Raw genomic sequence first — 21,419 nt, forward strand, 5'->3', positions numbered from 1 at the left:
TATACATACATGATCTTTAACGTAGCAATGCAAAAACATTATCGGATCTGTAAATAAAATACGAAAATTACTGTTTAACAATATATTGACAAGGGCATTACATCCAAACGGCCTACCACGAGCTCATCACTTAATCTCATTTCATTCTTAATCTCATTATATATCCTTAACCCTTCTCATCAATATGAGAATCAACACGTCCATATCAATCACCGCATTGTTTTTACCATCATGCCGTGTTAATCCCATTCACATGTATATCATCAAGCTTCATACTTCAACGTTAACTGTTGCGTGAACATCAATCAATCAACATTCAACGTTGTAAAACATCAATTATAACACGCATCCTACTTCACATTTCTGTACATCACTTACTTACTCACTCACTCACTCACTCACTCACTCACTCACTCACTCACTCACTCACTCACTCACTCACTCACTCACTCACTTACTTACTCACTTACTTACTTACAACGGTGTTAGTATCTACACCGAAACGTCGCATTCATTGTTGTATATCCATAGAACCATCTCCATTGTTGAATATATTGGCAAACAAAACATGCAGTTGAGTATAACATACATGTAGACCCTTCATGTTCGTTAGCCTCCTTCATGTTCGTTAGCCTCCTTCATGTTCGTTAGCCTCCTTCATGTTCGTTAGCCTCCTTCATGTTCGTTAGCCTCCTTCATGTTCGTTAGCCTCCTTGTAATTTGCAATTACAAAAAGAACAACAAGCACAACTTCGGGTGAGCATTACTAAAAATAAAATAAAAATCATTGTAGACTCAGGTTTTCCTTTACGTAGTGTATAGCGTGACGTGATCTTGCGTACATATTAGCAAACCGAAACACCGAAGAACGAATCGCTTTGAACTCTGTGGCAACTTGTGACGTGGGAAGCTATAAAATAGGTTTCAGTCAGTTCATTTACCAAATTTCCTCAGATTCGTAAAGCAATGGCACAAGCGGCATAGTGGCAAATGATATTTGGGAATGAAACTACGGAAAAGGGTGACACGTTATTCTAATCTCAGTAATGACTGTTTTGTTCATTACATGAAAGCCATATTGTATCAGCATACCCGCGATGCTGAATGCAGAAAACTCCTAGTAATATCAGGATATTCTACTGGGCAATATTGCATGGTGGTTATACATTGGTACTCAAGTGTTAGGATGATAAGTGGTCATTTTTGGTTATTGGCAGAATGTAAAAAAACTAACAAGCGTTCTATTTAAAAGTGGAGTTTGTGGGAATTGTCAGAACTTACACCCCGCCTGGAATAATACGTTTACGACATACATAGTTTCCCAAACCAAAGGAAAACTGACAGGAATTTATACCTGTGAAGTCTCATTTCTCGAATAACACACACTGACATCAATAGGCCAATGGTTGAACACAACACGTGCTCAAGGTGCAGGCTGTGCAACTGAAGTATGTTTGATATCAATCAAACATTTTTCAAATATTTTCTTTTCGTCACTTGTTTGTGGTATTCCTTTATCTTCTAAACATACGGCCATGACGGTAGCTTGTGCCTTAAACAAGCTCAGATCTTCCCGAGTTTATAGTCGGGTTTGTTTCTCTATACCATATCGCTAAGGCATCTCGCACTCGATACCTCATCCGGCATCGGCCTTTGTACCCCTGTGCCACATAGCTGATCGCCCGACGCAGATATCGGCAGGTATACAAGTGGAGAAAAGTGGCGATTAGGGGGGAATGAGAACCCAATCCCCTCGTTTAAATCAGACAAAAGAGGTTTGTTGAGTTTTGGGTGTGATGAGGATATACTGACTCCGATCAGATTTCACAGATTGTTTTTTTCTATTTTGATGTAAATAGTATCTCTGGTTATTGTAGTTTTTAAAAATTGTTTTGCAAAAAAATGACATATTAAGGGAGCTGAGATTCATGACGAATTTTAAATGTCACAACAATGTCAATGGAAGTAAAATTAATCTAGCATTTTTCTTTAAATGATGTGTCTTGTTACGATTGTTATCAGCATATGTTTTAGTAATGGCTCACTATCTTATGAAACGCATTGTCAACAGCTATGAAGAAAATAGTGTCTTTAAAGGCCCGTGAGTACGTGGGACGCTCTGTTAAATTTACCATTAGCCTGTAACCCTGCAAATCCGGACGATACTGTTAAACCGACCGGATTAGCACAATTCAGGATAAACGAATCTTGGATTCGTACTAAGGATCCTTCAAGTGTCTATAACTTTACCAACCTGAATGGACTGGATTGACGGATTTCGGACTAACGGAGTCCGGTCTAACAAGGTTCTGTTGTATATAGGATCTACACATACAAGCTACTGGAGCACCATTGATGAAAACAAAACAGATCAATTGTTTCATTTTTTTTATTTGCCAGGATAGTATGTGTCTTATTCAATATAGAAGTGAGTGAGGGGGACACCACAAATGGGCTTCACACATTGTACCCATGTCGGGAATCGAACCCGGGTCTTCGGCGTTCAACATAAAAATTGTGATAGATATAGACAAGGTAACAAATAACAATCGATAACAAAACTCACAAAGAATTGTAAACTTAAGTGTATGCATCTCTGATAAGTATCAACATTAAATGTCCCACAAAGAGGAAGTGTTCCTTGAAATATGATTGTAGCATAAATGAAACTGTTGTTCAACTAAAACTGGCGTATTGTGGATGATATCGGTGATACATGATTAAACTAAATCATAATTCACTCCCTGGACATTATGCGTCGCTTTTACAGTCACGGCCTCCATGAAAATACAGGCTTTTATTTTGGTATTAGATTAACGCTCTGTTAACAGTTGAACATATATTGTGATAGCAGATACATGCAGCCACATCGTGACGCTAGTAATGAACTCGATATGTCCTTGATCTCGTTATAGGACATCAAAGGCAAAATAGTGGTGGAAATTATGGAAATGGATCACTGAAAATCAGTGATGATATCATATGTTTACGAAAAGGGTAAACATGTCCATGGACATGTAGGGGGCATTTTCATTTTAATGAATCAGTGACTAAAGTGGTATTCAACGTAAATATGTGCTGCATTATGCATATATAGGTAAATCAGAGGGAACCAAAGATGGATGAGTAGAGTGTTAGCATGGGAGCAGATAAACCAGTGTGAACATCGATTATTGTTGTGGTTAAGGTGAAATTACCCAGGACAGGTTCGGTGAGAAATGATCAATAATGCAATGCAGACATTGTATGCACCGAATCCCCATTTACTCCTTTTAACAGTTACGCACTGCATGAAAGAAAACGAGATATTAACTCTAATTGAAACAAGATGTATTTATTTGAATAATACATGATTCTACCTCCACAACAGCACTTGTCTGGTAAATAACAACAGATGAGAAAATAACAATCATTGTCTTCTTAAATTGTAGAAGAGAATCGACCTTGCAAAACAGAACAGTTAAATTGATGAAAGTCACATGTACGGACTCGTTCAACATAATGTTTGAAAACTAAGTTAGTCCATGGACCCGAAGCACAGTTTCTCGCTCAAAAGCAAATATTCAAAGGCGCTCTGGCGTTTGGGGGTCATCTTGACTTTCTTAAGGTATGCAGCATGTCTCTTGAAGGGTCGGGCCTTGGCTGCTCCCTTCATGGTAACACGTCGTGGGCTGAATCGTCGGAAAGTCTCAGAGTACAAGGCACTGGAACACGTTTTGTTGGCCACGAGAGCCTCCTTGAGTACCTGGTTCTTTCTCTTCTCTTCCTCCCTCTGTTCCGTCTCCAGGACCATGGACACTCGTTTCTCTTCTTTCTTCCTCTGCTCGTTCATCTGAACCCGGCGACGTAGGTGACAACACACATCGTCCGTCACCGTTGTCTTCATGGTTGCCAGGTGAGACTTGAGACTGTCTATTGTCTGGTCCAGGGCGTTGACGAAGTCGTGATCATCGTTCTTGGTGTCGGTGAGAGTGTAATCAACCAGAGGCTGGTAACTCAGGTTAAAGGAGGATTCAAACGAGGCATTCATTATACTGGTTGATCGATCCATGGTAGACAAGGAATTAGTTTAACGTTCTGTCAAGAATTGAAAATGGTGAACTTGAACCAATATTCAAATACGATTGAAAATCTTCTAAGATACGATGACTCTGTCAATCAAGAAGCTAGGAAACGAGTTTTCTGATAGCGTGAGAGTTGATACTTTAGGAAGTAGATGAACAACTGATGTGGAATGATGGAAGTGAAGGTCTTATATGGGAAACCTATTTTGACACCGCGGACTCCCTGCTTGTCACTCAAGGCAAGCCATGGTGTCTTTTGATGTTACTCAATCACTTACTTCACACTCGGACAATATCCAGATGAGTGAAGCTTTGTCAAAAGAAACACACTGATCACCTGTGGAATCCACCTGTCACGCGTCGATCAATCAACTGCAATCAGACGGTACGTCATGGTTTACTCAATCTATCCAATCCGTCATAACACAATAGAACCAATCACATCGTAGCGTTTCTTCCGGGGTGTAATCTGTCTCATCTCACTCCGATAAATGAGTCAGTTTGGTTGACAATGCAAATATTTCTCGACGTCTTTATATAATTCTCTCAAAACGTCAAACTTATTTCAGACCCAATTACATCACGTCGACGTTTTAGTTGAAACAAAAAATAAGTTCACGACGACCGAAATTTATCCGTCTTTAGGAATTTGAATTGGGAGTTTACAATTATAACCCCAGCTGAAGATTGCAAGAATAAAGGGAGTTAGGGTGTGAAACATATGCAGTGAACTGTTTTCAATTAACGATAGAACTTCATGCTTTAGATGTTATAAACTCGGGTGTAATACGTAGGACGATTTCAGTGCGACTCATCAATGCATGGTTGTTTTGTCCAGTGAGGGCATTCCTTCATGGAGAAAAGAGCAGAGAAAGTGCCTCATTTCTTTATTATTTAGACCCAAGAAGAAAGATTCAGAATGACACAAGATTGTATGATAAGAGGGTTGACTTCAATTTTCCAAAAGTCAACATTCTCTTTATGTCGTGTAATAGTCCAGCAACTCCAACCTTTCATCAGGATAAGAGCATTCAAGGCCTTTGTAAAGATTTCGAAAGTTTTATGGTAATACAAAACATCAACGCCAGTGAATAATCAGCCTCGATTATCTGCGGAAACAGATACCATAGAGCGTAAAAGGCAAAATGGTAGTGAAAATTACAGAAATGGAACATAAAAATCAACGAGGATATCAGTTGTTTGCAAAAAGGGTAAACATGGCCGTTGAAATGAGGAGAGCATTTTCATTTTGACGCATCACTTACCAAGATAGCGTCCGATGCAATTCCCCATTATTTTACTTGTACAATGTGTTCTCGGGTTTGCTTTGTGTCTACTGGACTTTGCATGTGTTTGTGATGGGTGCCAGAAGTGGAACAGGATATGCTCACCTTTTCGCGAGCACATGGTATCATCAATATTGGATGGTAATTCATGAACACATCGATATAATGTGCCTTTACTTTGAGACAGATTCCAAACACTGGTGGCTAAAGATTCGATTTTTAGTTCGATATATTTGGACAGTGCAGTAGTATACATGTGATATTTGCCAGTTGTTTTCTATATCAAATGGAACTGGAAAAGAAATGAAAACAAATATCTTTGTAATTCTGCTGTGCCACCTCAACGTAAAGACATGTAGTTAACAGACACATATGTACTAAATTATGGGCGTGTAGATACGTGCAGCCACATCGTTCTCTTGGTAATGAAACTTGATATGTTCTTGATCTCGTTATGGTTTGATAACAACTCTGATTTTGTTAAATACGTTCTCAGGATATAAAGAGGAACTGTCATTTTTGTAAAATCTGAAGCATATATGTGAATCAGAGGGAACCAACGGCGGATGAGTAGAGTGTAAGCATGGGACGAGATACACCAGCGAGAGCATCGATTATTCTTGTGGTTAAGGTGAAATTACCCAGGACAGGTTCGGTGAGAAATGATCAATAATGCAATGCAGACATTGTATGCACCGAATCCCCATTTACTCCTTTTAACAGTTACGCACTGCATGAAAGAAAACGAGATATTAACTCTAATTGAAACAAGATGTATTTATTGGAATAATACATGATTCTACCTCCACAACAGCACTTGTCTGGTAGATAACAACAGATGAGAAAATAACAATCAACAGTCAACATCAACTTTCACATTGACAAATTTGCAATCTATAAACATATGCATGTAACAGGCTTATTCATAGACGCCAAATGTATAAATTGTCTTCTTAAATTGTAGAAGAGAATCGACCTTGCAAAACAGAACAGTTAATTTGTTGAAAGTCACATGTACGGACTCGTTCAACATAATGTTTGAAAACTAAGTTAGTCCATGGACCCGAAGCACAGTTTCTCGCTCAAAAGCAAATATTCAAAGGCGCTCTGGCGTTTGGGGGTCATCTTGACTTTCTTCAGGTATGCAGCATGTCTCTTGAAGGGTCGGGCCTTGGCTGCTCCCTTCATGGTAACACGTCGTGGGCTGAATCGTCGGAAAGTCTCAGAGTACAAGGCACTGGAACACGTTTTGTTGGCCACGAGAGCCTCCTTGAGTACCTGGTTCTTTCTCTTCTCTTCCTCCCTCTGTTCCGTCTCCAGGACCATGGACACTCGTTTCTCTTCTTTCTTCCTCTGCTCGTTCATCTGAACCCGGCGACGTAGGTGACAACACACATCGTCCGTCACCGTTGTCTTCATGGTTGCCAGGTGAGACTTGAGACTGTCTATTGTCTGGTCCAGGGCGTTGACGAAGTCGTGATCATCGTTCTCGGTGTCGGTGAGAGTGTAATCAACCAGAGGCTGGTAACTCAGGTTAAAGGAGGATTCAAACGAGGCATTCATTATACTGGTTGATCGATCCATGGTAGACAAGGAATTAGTTTAACGTTCTGTCAAGAATTGAAAATGGTGAACTTGAACCAATATTCAAATACGATTGAAAATCTTCTAAGATACGATGACTGTCAATCAAGAAGCTAGGAAACGAGTTTTCTGATAGCGTGAGAGTTGATACTTTAGGAAGTAGATGAACAACTGATGTGGAATGATGGAAGTGAAGGTCTTAAATGGGAAACCTATTTTGACACCGCGGACTCCCTGCTTGTCACTCAAGGCAAGCCATGGTGTCTTTGATGTTACTCAATCACTTACTTCACACTCGGACAATATCCAGATGAGTGAAGCTTTGTCAAAAGAAACACACTGATCACCTGTGGAATCCACCTGTCACGCGTCGATCAATCAACTGCAATCAGACGGTACGTCATGGTTTACTCAATCTATCCAATCCGTCATAACACAATAGAACCAATCACATCGTAGCGTTTCTTCCGGGGTGTAATCTGTCTCATCTCACTCCGATAAATGAGTCAGTTTGGTTGACAATGCAAATATTTCTCGACGTCTTTATATAATTCTCTCAAAACGTCAAACTTATTTCAGACCCAATTACATCACGTCGACGTTTTAGTTGAAACAAAAAATAAGTTCACGACGACCGAAATTTATCCGTCTTTAGGAATTTGAATTGGGAGTTTACAATTATAACCCCAGCTGAAGATTGCAAGAATAAAGGGAGTTAGGGTGTGAAACATATGCAGTGAACTGTTTTCAATTAACGATAGAACTTCATGCTTTAGATGTTATAAACTCGGGTGTAATACGTAGGACGATTTCAGTGCGACTCATCAATGCATGGTTGTTTTGTCCAGTGAGGGCATTCCTTCATGGAGAAAAGAGCAGAGAAAGTGCCTCATTTCTTTATTATTTAGACCCAAGAAGATAGATTCAGAATGACAATAAACTTTCCACAAGATTGTATGATAAGAGGGTTGACTTCAATTTTCCAAAAGTCAACATTCTCTTTATGTCGTGTAATAGTCCAGCAACTCCAACCTTTCATCAGGATAAGAGCATTCAAGGCCTTTGTAAAGATTTCGAAAGTTTTATGGTAATACAAAACATCAACGCCAGAGAATAATCAGCCTCGATTATCTGCGGAAACAGATACCATAGAGCGTAAAAGGCAAAATGGTAGTGAAAATTACAGAAATGGAACATAAAAATCAACGAGGATATCAGTTGTTTGCAAAAAGGGTAAACATGGCCGTTGAAATGAGGAGAGCATTTTCATTTTGACGCATCACTTACCAAGATAGCGTCCGATGCAATTCCCCATTATTTTACTTGTACAATGTCTTCTCGGGTTTGCTTTGTGTCTACTGGACTTTGCATGTGTTTGTGATGGGTGCCAGAAGTGGAACAAGATATGCTCACCTTTTCGCGAGCACATGGTATCATCAATATTGGATGGTAATTCATGAACACATCGATATAATGTGCCTTTACTTTGAGACAGATTCCAAACACTGGTGGCTAAAGATTCGATTTTTAGTTCGATATATTTGGACAGTGCAGTAGTATACATGTGATATTTGCCAGTTGTTTTCTATATCAAATGGAACTGGAATAGAAATGAAAACAATTATCTTTGTAATTCTGCTGTGCCACTTCAACGTAAAGACATGTAGTTAACAGACACATATGTACTAAATTATGGGCGTGTAGATACGTGCAGCCACATCGTTCTCTTGGTAATGAAACTTGATATGTTCTTGATCTCGTTATGGTTTGATAACAACTCTGATTTTGTTAAATACGTTCTCAGGATATAAAGCGGAACTGTCATTTTTGTAAAATCTGAAGCATATATGTGAATCAGAGGGAACCAACGGCGGATGAGTAGAGTGTAAGCATGGGACGAGATACACCAGCGAGAGCATCGATTATTCTTGTGGTTAAGGTGAAATTACCCAGGACAGGTTCGGTGAGAAATGATCAATAATGCAATGCAGACATTGTATGCACCGAATCCCCATTTACTCCTTTTAACAGTTACGCACTGCATGAAAGAAAACGAGATATTAACTCTAATTGAAACAAGATGTATTTATTGGAATAATACATGATTCTACCTCCACAACAGCACTTGTCTGGTAGATAACAACAGATGAGAAAATAACAATCAACAGTCAACATCAACTTTCACATTGACAAATTTGCAATCTATAAACATATGCATGTAACAGGCTTATTCATAGACGCCAAATGTATAAATTGTCTTCTTAAATTGTAGAAGAGAATCGACCTTGCAAAACAGAACAGTTAAATTGTTGAAAGTCACATGTACGGACTCGTTCAACATAATGTTTGAAAACTAAGTTAGTCCATGGACCCGAAGCACAGTTTCTCGCTCAAAAGCAAATATTCAAAGGCGCTCTGGCGTTTGGGGGTCATCTTGACTTTCTTCAGGTATGCAGCATGTCTCTTGAAGGGTCGGGCCTTGGCTGCTCCCTTCATGGTAACACGTCGTGGGCTGAATCGTCGGAAAGTCTCAGAGTACAAGGCACTGGAACACGTTTTGTTGGCCACGAGAGCCTCCTTGAGTACCTGGTTCTTTCTCTTCTCTTCCTCCCTCTGTTCCGTCTCCAGGACCATGGACACTCGTTTCTCTTCTTTCTTCCTCTGCTCGTTCATCTGAACCCGGCGACGTAGGTGACAACACACATCGTCCGTCACCGTTGTCTTCATGGTTGCCAGGTGAGACTTGAGACTGTCTATTGTCTGGTCCAGGGCGTTGACGAAGTCGTGATCATCGTTCTCGGTGTCGGTGAGAGTGTAATCAACCAGAGGCTGGTAACTCAGGTTAAAGGAGGATTCAAACGAGGCATTCATTATACTGGTTGATCGATCCATGGTAGACAAGGAATTAGTTTAACGTTCTGTCAAGAATTGAAAATGGTGAACTTGAACCAATATTCAAATACGATTGAAAATCTTCTAAGATACGATGACTGTCAATCAAGAAGGAAACGAGTTTTCTGATAGCGTGAGAGTTGATACTTTAGGAAGTAGATGAACAACTGATGTGGAATGATGGAAGTGAAGGTCTTAAATGGGAAACCTATTTTGACACCGCGGACTCCCTGCTTGTCACTCAAGGCAAGCCATGGTGTCTTTGATGTTACTCAATCACTCGGACAATATCCAGATGAGTGAAGCTTTGTCAAAAGAAACACACTGATCACCTGTGGAATCCACCTGTCACGCGTCGATCAATCAAACTGCAATCAGACGGTACGTCATGGTTTACTCAATCTATCCAATCCGTCATAACACAATAGAACCAATCACATCGTAGCGTTTCTTCCGGGGTGTAATCTGTCTCATCTCACTCCGATAAATGAGTCAGTTTGGTTGACAATGCAAATATTTCTCGACGTCTTTATATAATTCTCTCAAAACGTCAAACTTATTTCAGACCCAATTACATCACGTCGACGTTTTAGTTGAAACAAAAAATAAGTTCACGACGACCGAAATTTATCCGTCTTTAGGAATTTGAATTGGGAGTTTACAATTATAACCCCAGCTGAAGATTGCAAGAATAAAGGGAGTTAGGGTGTAAAACATATGCAGTGAGCTGTTTTCAATTAACGATAGAACTTCATGCTTTAGATGTTATAAACTCGGGTGTAATACGTAGGACGATTTCAGTGCGACTCATCAATGCATGGTTGTTTTGTCCAGTGAGGGCATTCCTTCATGGAGAAAAGAGCAGAGAAAGTGCCTCATTTCTTTATTATTTAGACCCAAGAAGATAGATTCAGAATGACAATAAACTTTCCACAAGATTGTATGATAAGAGGGTTGACTTCAATTTTCCAAAAGTCACCATTCTCTTTATGTCGTGTAATAGTCCAGCAACTCCAACCTTTCATCAGGATAAGAGCATTCAAGGCCTTTGTAAAGATTTCGAAAGTTTTATGGTAATACAAAACATCAACGCCAGAGAATAATCAGCCTCGATTATCTGCGGAAACAGATACCATAGAGCGTAAAAGGCAAAATGGTAGTGAAAATTACAGAAATGGAACATAAAAATCAACGAGGATATCAGTTGTTTGCAAAAAGGGTAAACATGGCCGTTGAAATGAGGAGAGCATTTTCATTTTGACGCATCACTTACCAAGATAGCGTCCGATGCAATTCCCCATTATTTTACTTGTACAATGTCTTCTCGGGTTTGCTTTGTGTCTACTGGACTTTGCATGTGTTTGTGATGGGTGCCAGAAGTGGAACAGGATATGCTCACCTTTTCGCGAGCACATGGTATCATCAATATTGGATGGTAATTCATGAACACATCGATATAATGTGCCTTTACTTTGAGACAGATTCCAAACACTGGTGGCTAAAGATTCGATTTTTAGTTCGATATATTTGGACAGTGCAGTAGTATACATGTGATATTTGCCAGTTGTTTTCTATATCAAATGGAACTGGAATAGAAATGAAAACAATTATCTTTGTAATTCTGCTGTGCCACCTCAACGTAAAGACATGTAGTTAACAGACACATATGTACTAAATTATGGGCGTGTAGATACGTGCAGCCACATCGTTCTCTTGGTAATGAAACTTGATATGTTCTTGATCTCGTTATGGTTTGATAACAACTCTGATTTTGTTAAATACGTTCTCAGGATATAAAGAGGAACTGTCATTTTTGTAAAATCTGAAGCATATATGTGAATCAGAGGGAACCAACGGCGGATGAGTAGAGTGTAAGCATGGGACGAGATAGACACCAGCGAGAGCATCGATTATTCTTGTGGTTAAGGTGAAATTACCCAGGACAGGTTCGGTGAGAAATGATCAATAATGCAATGCAGACATTGTATGCACCGAATCCCCATTTACTCCTTTTAACAGTTACGCACTGCATGAAAGAAAACGAGATATTAACTCTAATTGAAACAAGATGTATTTATTGGAATAATACATGATTCTACCTCCACAACAGCACTTGTCTGGTAGATAACAACAGATGAGAAAATAACAATCAACAGTCAACATCAACTTTCACATTGACAAATTTGCAATCTATAAACATATGCATGTAACAGGCTTATTCATAGACGCCAAATGTATAAATTGTCTTCTTAAATTGTAGAAGAGAATCGACCTTGCAAAACAGAACAGTTAAATTGTTGAAAGTCACATGTACGGACTCGTTCAACATAATGTTTGAAAACTAAGTTAGTCCATGGACCCGAAGCACAGTTTCTCGCTCAAAAGCAAATATTCAAAGGCGCTCTGGCGTTTGGGGGTCATCTTGACTTTCTTCAGGTATGCAGCATGTCTCTTGAAGGGTCGGGCCTTGGCTGCTCCCTTCATGGTAACACGTCGTGGGCTGAATCGTCGGAAAGTCTCAGAGTACAAGGCACTGGAACACGTTTTGTTGGCCACGAGAGCCTCCTTGAGTACCTGGTTCTTTCTCTTCTCTTCCTCCCTCTGTTCCGTCTCCAGGACCATGGACACTCGTTTCTCTTCTTTCTTCCTCTGCTCGTTCATCTGAACCCGGCGACGTAGGTGACAACACACATCGTCCGTCACCGTTGTCTTCATGGTTGCCAGGTGAGACTTGAGACTGTCTATTGTCTGGTCCAGGGCGTTGACGAAGTCGTGATCATCGTTCTCGGTGTCGGTGAGAGTGTAATCAACCAGAGGCTGGTAACTCAGGTTAAAGGAGGATTCAAACGAGGCATTCATTATACTGGTTGATCGATCCATGGTAGACAAGGAATTAGTTTAACGTTCTGTCAAGAATTGAAAATGGTGAACTTGAACCAATATTCAAATACGATTGGAAATCTTCTAAGATACGATGACTGTCAATCAAGAAGGAAACGAGTTTTCTGATAGCGTGAGAGTTGATACTTTAGGAAGTAGATGAACAACTGATGTGGAATGATGGAAGTGAAGGTCTTAAATGGGAAACCTATTTTGACACCGCGGACTCCCTGCTTGTCACTCAAGGCAAGCCATGGTGTCTTTGATGTTACTCAATCACTTACTTCACACTCGGACAATATCCAGATGAGTGAAGCTTTGTCAAAAGAAACACACTGATCACCTGTGGAATCCACCTGTCACGCGTCGATCAATCAACTGCAATCAGACGGTACGTCATGGTTTACTCAATCTATCCAATCCGTCATAACACAATAGAACCAATCACATCGTAGCGTTTCTTCCGGGGTGTAATCTGTCTCATCTCACTCCGATAAATGAGTCAGTTTGGTTGACAATGCAAATATTTCTCGACGTCTTTATATAATTCTCTCAAAACGTCAAACTTATTTCAGACCCAATTACATCACGTCGACGTTTTAGTTGAAACAAAAAATAAGTTCACGACGACCGAAATTTATCCGTCTTTAGGAATTTGAATTGGGACTTTACAATTATAACCCCAGCTGAAGATTGCAAGAATAAAGGGAGTTAGGGTATGAAACATATGCAGTGAACTGTTTTCAATAAACGATAGAACTTCATGCTTTAGATGTTATAAACTCGGGTGTAATACGTAGGACGATTTCAGTGCGACTCATCAATGCATGGTTGTTTTGTCCAGTGAGGGCATTCCTTCATGGAGAAAAGAGCAGAGAAAGTGCCTCATTTCTTTATTATTTAGACCCAAGAAGATAGATTCAGAATGACAATAAACTTTCCACAAGATTGTATGATAAGAGGGTTGACTTCAATTTTCCAAAAGTCACCATTCTCTTTATGTCGTGTAATAGTCCAGCAACTCCAACCTTTCATCAGGATAAGAGCATTCAAGGCCTTTGTAAAGATTTCGAAAGTTTTATGGTAATACAAAACATCAACGCCAGAGAATAATCAGCCTCGATTATCTGCGGAAACAGATACCATAGAGCGTAAAAGGCAAAATGGTAGTGAAAATTACAGAAATGGAACATAAAAATCAACGAGGATATCAGTTGTTTGCAAAAAGGGTAAACATGGCCGTTGAAATGAGGAGAGCATTTTCATTTTGACGCATCACTTACCAAGATAGCGTCCGATGCAATTCCCCATTATTTTACTTGTACAATGTCTTCTCGGGTTTGCTTTGTGTCTACTGGACTTTGCATGTGTTTGTGATGGGTGCCAGAAGTGGAACAGGATATGCTCACCTTTTCGCGAGCACATGGTATCATCAATATTGGATGGTAATTCATGAACACATCGATATAATGTGCCTTTACTTTGAGACAGATTCCAAACACTGGTGGCTAAAGATTCGATTTTTAGTTCGATATATTTGGACAGTGCAGTAGTATACATGTGATATTTGCCAGTTGTTTTCTATATCAAATGGAACTGGAATAGAAATGAAAACAATTATCTTTGTAATTCTGCTGTGCCACCTCAACGTAAAGACATGTAGTTAACAGACACATATGTACTAAATTATGGGCGTGTAGATACGTGCAGCCACATCGTTCTCTTGGTAATGAAACTTGATATGTTCTTGATCTCGTTATGGTTTGATAACAACTCTGATTTTGTTAAATACGTTCTCAGGATATAAAGAGGAACTGTCATTTTTGTAAAATCTGAAGCATATATGTGAATCAGAGGGAACCAACGGCGGATGAGTAGAGTGTAAGCATGGGACGAGATACACCAGCGAGAGCATCGATTATTCTTGTGGTTAAGGTGAAATTACCCAGGACAGGTTCGGTGAGAAATGATCAATAATGCAATGCAGACATTGTATGCACCGAATCCCCATTTACTCCTTTTAACAGTTACGCACTGCATGAAAGAAAACGAGATATTAACTCTAATTGAAACAAGATGTATTTATTGGAATAATACATGATTCTACCTCCACAACAGCACTTGTCTGGTAGATAACAACAGATGAGAAAATAACAATCAACAGTCAACATCAACTTTCACATTGACAAATTTGCAATCTATAAACATATGCATGTAACAGGCTTATTCATAGACGCCAAATGTATAAATTGTCTTCTTAAATTGTAGAAGAGAATCGACCTTGCAAAACAGAACAGTTAAATTGTTGAAAGTCACATGTACGGACTCGTTCAACATAATGTTTGAAAACTAAGTTAGTCCATGGACCCGAAGCACAGTTTCTCGCTCAAAAGCAAATATTCAAAGGCGCTCTGGCGTTTGGGGGTCATCTTGACTTTCTTCAGGTATGCAGCATGTCTCTTGAAGGGTCGGGCCTTGGCTGCTCCCTTCATGGTAACACGTCGTGGGCTGAATCGTCGGAAAGTCTCAGAGTACAAGGCACTGGAACACGTTTTGTTGGCCACGAGAGCCTCCTTGAGTACCTGGTTCTTTCTCTTCTCTTCCTCCCTCTGTTCCGTCTCCAGGACCATGGACACTCGTTTCTCTTCTTTCTTCCTCTGCTCGTTCATCTGAACCCGGCGACGTAGGTGACAACACACATCGTCCGTCACCGTTGTCTTCATGGTTGCCAGGTGAGACTTGAGACTGTCTATTGTCTGGTCCAGGGCGTTGACGAAGTCGTGATCATCGTTCTCGGTGTCGGTGAGAGTGTAATCAACCAGAGGCTGGTAACTCAGGTTAAAGGAGGATTCAAACGAGGCATTCATTATACTGGTTGATCGATCCATGGTAGACAAGGAATTAGTTTAACGTTCTGTCAAGAATTGAAAATGGTGAACTTGAACCAATATTCAAATACGATTGGAAATCTTCTAAGATACGATGACTGTCAATCAAGAAGGAAACGAGTTTTCTGATAGCGTGAGAGTTGATACTTTAGGAAGTAGATGAACAACTGATGTGGAATGATGGAAGTGAAGGTCTTAAATGGGAAACCTATTTTGACACCGCGGACTCCCTGCTTGTCACTCAAGGCAAGCCATGGTGTCTTTGATGTTACTCAATCACTTACTTCACACTCGGACAATATCCAGATGAGTGAAGCTTTGTCAAAAGAAACACACTGATCACCTGTGGAATCCACCTGTCACGCGTCGATCAATCAACTGCAATCAGACGGTACGTCATGGTTTACTCAATCTATCCAATCCGTCATAACACAATAGAACCAATCACATCGTAGCGTTTCTTCCGGGGTGTAATCTGTCTCATCTCACTCCGATAAATGAGTCAGTTTGGTTGACAATGCAAATATTTCTCGACGTCTTTATATAATTCTCTCAAAACGTCAAACTTATTTCAGACCCAATTACATCACGTCGACGTTTTAGTTGAAACAAAAAATAAGTTCACGACGACCGAAATTTATCCGTCTTTAGGAATTTGAATTGGGAGTTTACAATTATAACCCCAGCTGAAGATTGCAAGAATAAAGGGAGTTAGGGTATGAAACATATGCAGTGAACTGTTTTCAATTAACGATAGAACTTCATGCTTTAGATGTTATAAACTCGGGTGTAATACGTAGGACGATTTCAGTGCGACTCATCAATGCATGGTTGTTTTGTCCAGTGAGGGCATTCCTTCATGGAGAAAAGAGCAGAGAAAGTGCCTCATTTCTTTATTATTTAGACCCAAGAAGATAGATTCAGAATGACAATAAACTTTCCACAAGATTGTATGATAAGAGGGTTGACTTCAATTTTCCAAAAGTCACCATTCTCTTTATGTCGTGTAATAGTCCAGCAACTCCAACCTTTCATCAGGATAAGAGCATTCAAGGCCTTTGTAAAGATTTCGAAAGTTTTATGGTAATACAAAACATCAACGCCAGAGAATAATCAGCCTCGATTATCTGCGGAAACAGATACCATAGAGCGTAAAAGGCAAAATGGTAGTGAAAATTACAGAAATGGAACATAAAAATCAACGAGGATATCAGTTGTTTGCAAAAAGGGTAAACATGGCCGTTGAAATGAGGAGAGCATTTTCATTTTGACGCATCACTTACCAAGATAGCGTCCGATGCAATTCCCCATTATTTTACTTGTACAATGTCTTCTCGGGTTTGCTTTGTGTCTACTGGACTTTGCATGTGTTTGTGATGGGTGCCAGAAGTGGAACAAGATATGCTCACCTTTTCGCGAGCACATGGTATCATCAATATTGGATGGTAATTCATGAACACATCGATATAATGTGCCTTTACTTTGAGACAGATTCCAAACACTGGTGGCTAAAGATTCGATTTTTAGTTCGATATATTTGGACAGTGCAGTAGTATACATGTGATATTTGCCAGTTGTTTTCTATATCCAATGGAACTAGAATAGAAATGAAAACAATTATCTTTGTAATTCTGCTGTGCCACCTCAACGTAAAGACATGTAGTTAACAGACACATATGTACTAAATTATGGGCGTGTAGATACGTGCAGCCACATCGTTCTCTTGGTAATGAAACTTGATATGTTCTTGATCTCGTTATGGTTTGATAACAACTCTGATTTTGTTAAATACGTTCTCAGGATATAAAGAGGAACTGTCATTTTTGTAAAATCTGAAGCATATATGTGAATCAGAGGGAACCAACGGCGGATGAGTAGAGTGTAAGCATGGGACGAGATACACCAGCGAGAGCATCGATTATTCTTGTGGTTAAGGTGAAATTACCCAGGACAGGTTCGGTGAGAAATGATCAATAATGCAATGCAGACATTGTATGCACCGAATCCCCATTTACTCCTTTTAACAGTTACGCACTGCATGAAAGAAAACGAGATATTAACTCTAATTGAAACAAGATGTATTTATTGGAATAATACATGATTCTACCTCCACAACAGCACTTGTCTGGTAGATAACAACAGATGAGAAAATAACAATCAACAGTCAACATCAACTTTCACATTGACAAATTTGCAATCTATAAACATATGCATGTAACAGGCTTATTCATAGACGCCAAATGTATAAATTGTCTTCTTAAATTGTAGAAGAGAATCGACCTTGCAAAACAGAACAGTTAAATTGTTGAAAGTCACATGTACGGACTCGTTCAACATAATGTTTGAAAACTAAGTTAGTCCATGGACCCGAAGCACAGTTTCTCGCTCAAAAGCAAATATTCAAAGGCGCTCTGGCGTTTGGGGGTCATCTTGACTTTCTTCAGGTATGCAGCATGTCTCTTGAAGGGTCGGGCCTTGGCTGCTCCCTTCATGGTAACACGTCGTGGGCTGAATCGTCGGAAAGTCTCAGAGTACAAGGCACTGGAACACGTTTTGTTGGCCACGAGAGCCTCCTTGAGTACCTGGTTCTTTCTCTTCTCTTCCTCCCTCTGTTCCGTCTCCAGGACCATGGACACTCGTTTCTCTTCTTTCTTCCTCTGCTCGTTCATCTGAACCCGGCGACGTAGGTGACAACACACATCGTCCGTCACCGTTGTCTTCATGGTTGCCAGGTGAGACTTGAGACTGTCTATTGTCTGGTCCAGGGCGTTGACGAAGTCGTGATCATCGTTCTCGGTGTCGGTGAGAGTGTAATCAACCAGAGGCTGGTAACTCAGGTTAAAGGAGGATTCAAACGAGGCATTCATTATACTGGTTGATCGATCCATGGTAGACAAGGAATTAGTTTAACGTTCTGTCAAGAATTGAAAATGGTGAACTTGAACCAATATTCAAATACGATTGGAAATCTTCTAAGATACGATGACTGTCAATCAAGAAGGAAACGAGTTTTCTGATAGCGTGAGAGTTGATACTTTAGGAAGTAGATGAACAACTGATGTGGAATGATGGAAGTGAAGGTCTTAAATGGGAAACCTATTTTGACACCGCGGACTCCCTGCTTGTCACTCAAGGCAAGCCATGGTGTCTTTGATGTTACTCAATCACTTACTTCACACTCGGACAATATCCAGATGAGTGAAGCTTTGTCAAAAGAAACACACTGATCACCTGTGGAATCCACCTGTCACGCGTCGATCAATCAACTGCAATCAGACGGTACGTCATGGTTTACTCAATCTATCCAATCCGTCATAACACAATAGAACCAATCACATCGTAGCGTTTCTTCCGGGGTGTAATCTGTCTCATCTCACTCCGATAAATGAGTCAGTTTGGTTGACAATGCAAATATTTCTCGACGTCTTTATATAATTCTCTCAAAACGTCAAACTTATTTCAGACCCAATTACATCACGTCGACGTTTTAGTTGAAACAAAAAATAAGTTCACGACGACCGAAATTTATCCGTCTTTAGGAATTTGAATTGGGAGTTTACAATTATAACCCCAGCTGAAGATTGCAAGAATAAAGGGAGTTAGGGTATGAAACATATGCAGTGAACTGTTTTCAATTAACGATAGAACTTCATGCTTTAGATGTTATAAACTCGGGTGTAATACGTAGGACGATTTCAGTGCGACTCATCAATGCATGGTTGTTTTGTCCAGTGAGGGCATTCCTTCATGGAGAAAAGAGCAGAGAAAGTGCCTCATTTCTTTATTATTTAGACCCAAGAAGATAGATTCAGAATGACAATAAACTTTCCACAAGATTGTATGATAAGAGGGTTGACTTCAATTTTCCAAAAGTCACCATTCTCTTTATGTCGTGTAATAGTCCAGCAACTCCAACCTTTCATCAGGATAAGAGCATTCAAGGCCTTTGTAAAGATTTCGAAAGTTTTATGGTAATACAAAACATCAACGCCAGAGAATAATCAGCCTCGATTATCTGCGGAAACAGATACCATAGAGCGTAAAAGGCAAAATGGTAGTGAAAATTACAGAAATGGAACATAAAAATCAACGAGGATATCAGTTGTTTGCAAAAAGGGTAAACATGGCCGTTGAAATGAGGAGAGCATTTTCATTTTGACGCATCACTTACCAAGATAGCGTCCGATGCAATTCCCCATTATTTTACTTGTACAATGTCTTCTCGGGTTTGCTTTGTGTCTACTGGACTTTGCATGTGTTTGTGATGGGTGCCAGAAGTGGAACAAGATATGCTCACCTTTTCGCGAGCACATGGTATCATCAATATTGGATGGTAATTCATGAACACATCGATATAATGTGCCTTTACTTTGAGACAGATTCCAAACACTGGTGGCTAAAGATTCGATTTTTAGTTCGATATATTTGGACAGTGCAGTAGTATACATGTGATATTTGCCAGTTGTTTTCTATATCAAATGGAACTGGAATAGAAATGAAAACAATTATCTTTGTAATTCTGCTGTGCCACTTCAACGTAAAGACATGTAGTTAACAGACACATATGTACTAAATTATGGGCGTGTAGATACGTGCAGCCACATCGTTCTCTTGGTAATGAAACTTGATATGTTCTTGATCTCGTTATGGTTTGATAACAACTCTGATTTTGTTAAATACGTTCTCAGGATATAAAGAGGAACTGTCATTTTTGTAAAATCTGAAGCATATATGTGAATCAGAGGGAACCAACGGCGGATGAGTAGAGTGTAAGCATGGGACGAGATACACCAGCGAGAGCATCGATTATTCTTGTGGTTAAGGTGAAATTACCCAGGACAGGTTCGGTGAGAAATGATCAATAATGCAATGCAGACATTGTATGCACCGAATCCCCATTTACTCCTTTTAACAGTTACGCACTGCATGAAAGAAAACGAGATATTAACTCTAATTGAAACAAGATGTATTTATTGGAATAATACATGATTCTACCTCCACAACAGCACTTGTCTGGTAGATAACAACAGATGAGAAAATAACAATCAACAGTCAACATCAACTTTCACATTGACAAATTTGCAATCTATAAACATATGCATGTAACAGGCTTATTCATAGACGCCAAATGTATAAATTGTCTTCTTAAATTGTAGAAGAGAATCGACCTTGCAAAACAGAACAGTTAAATTGTTGAAAGTCACATGTACGGACTCGTTCAACATAATGTTTGAAAACTAAGTTAGTCCATGGACCCGAAGCACAGTTTCTCGCTCAAAAGCAAATATTCAAAGGCGCTCTGGCGTTTGGGGGTCATCTTGACTTTCTTCAGGTATGCAGCATGTCTCTTGAAGGGTCGGGCCTTGGCTGCTCCCTTCATGGTAACACGTCGTGGGCTGAATCGTCGGAAAGTCTCAGAGTACAAGGCACTGGAACACGTTTTGTTGGCCACGAGAGCCTCCTTGAGTACCTGGTTCTTTCTCTTCTCTTCCTCCCTCTGTTCCGTCTCCAGGACCATGGACACTCGTTTCTCTTCTTTCTTCCTCTGCTCGTTCATCTGAACCCGGCGACGTAGGTGACAACACACATCGTCCGTCACCGTTGTCCTCATGGTTGCCAGGTGAGACTTGAGACTGTCTATTGTCTGGTCCAGGGCGTTGACGAAGTCGTGATCATCGTTCTCGGTGTCGGTGAGAGTGTAATCAACCAGAGGCTGGTAACTCAGGTTAAAGGAGGATTCAAACGAGGCATTCATTATACTGGTTGATCGATCCATGGTAGACAAGGAATTAGTTTAACGTTCTGTCAAGAATTGAAAATGGTGA

This window comes from Haliotis cracherodii, unplaced genomic scaffold (assembly GCF_022045235.1).
Source record: "Haliotis cracherodii isolate W230 unplaced genomic scaffold, xgHalCrac1.p SCAF_8, whole genome shotgun sequence".
NCBI lineage: Eukaryota > Metazoa > Mollusca > Gastropoda > Lepetellida > Haliotidae > Haliotis > Haliotis cracherodii.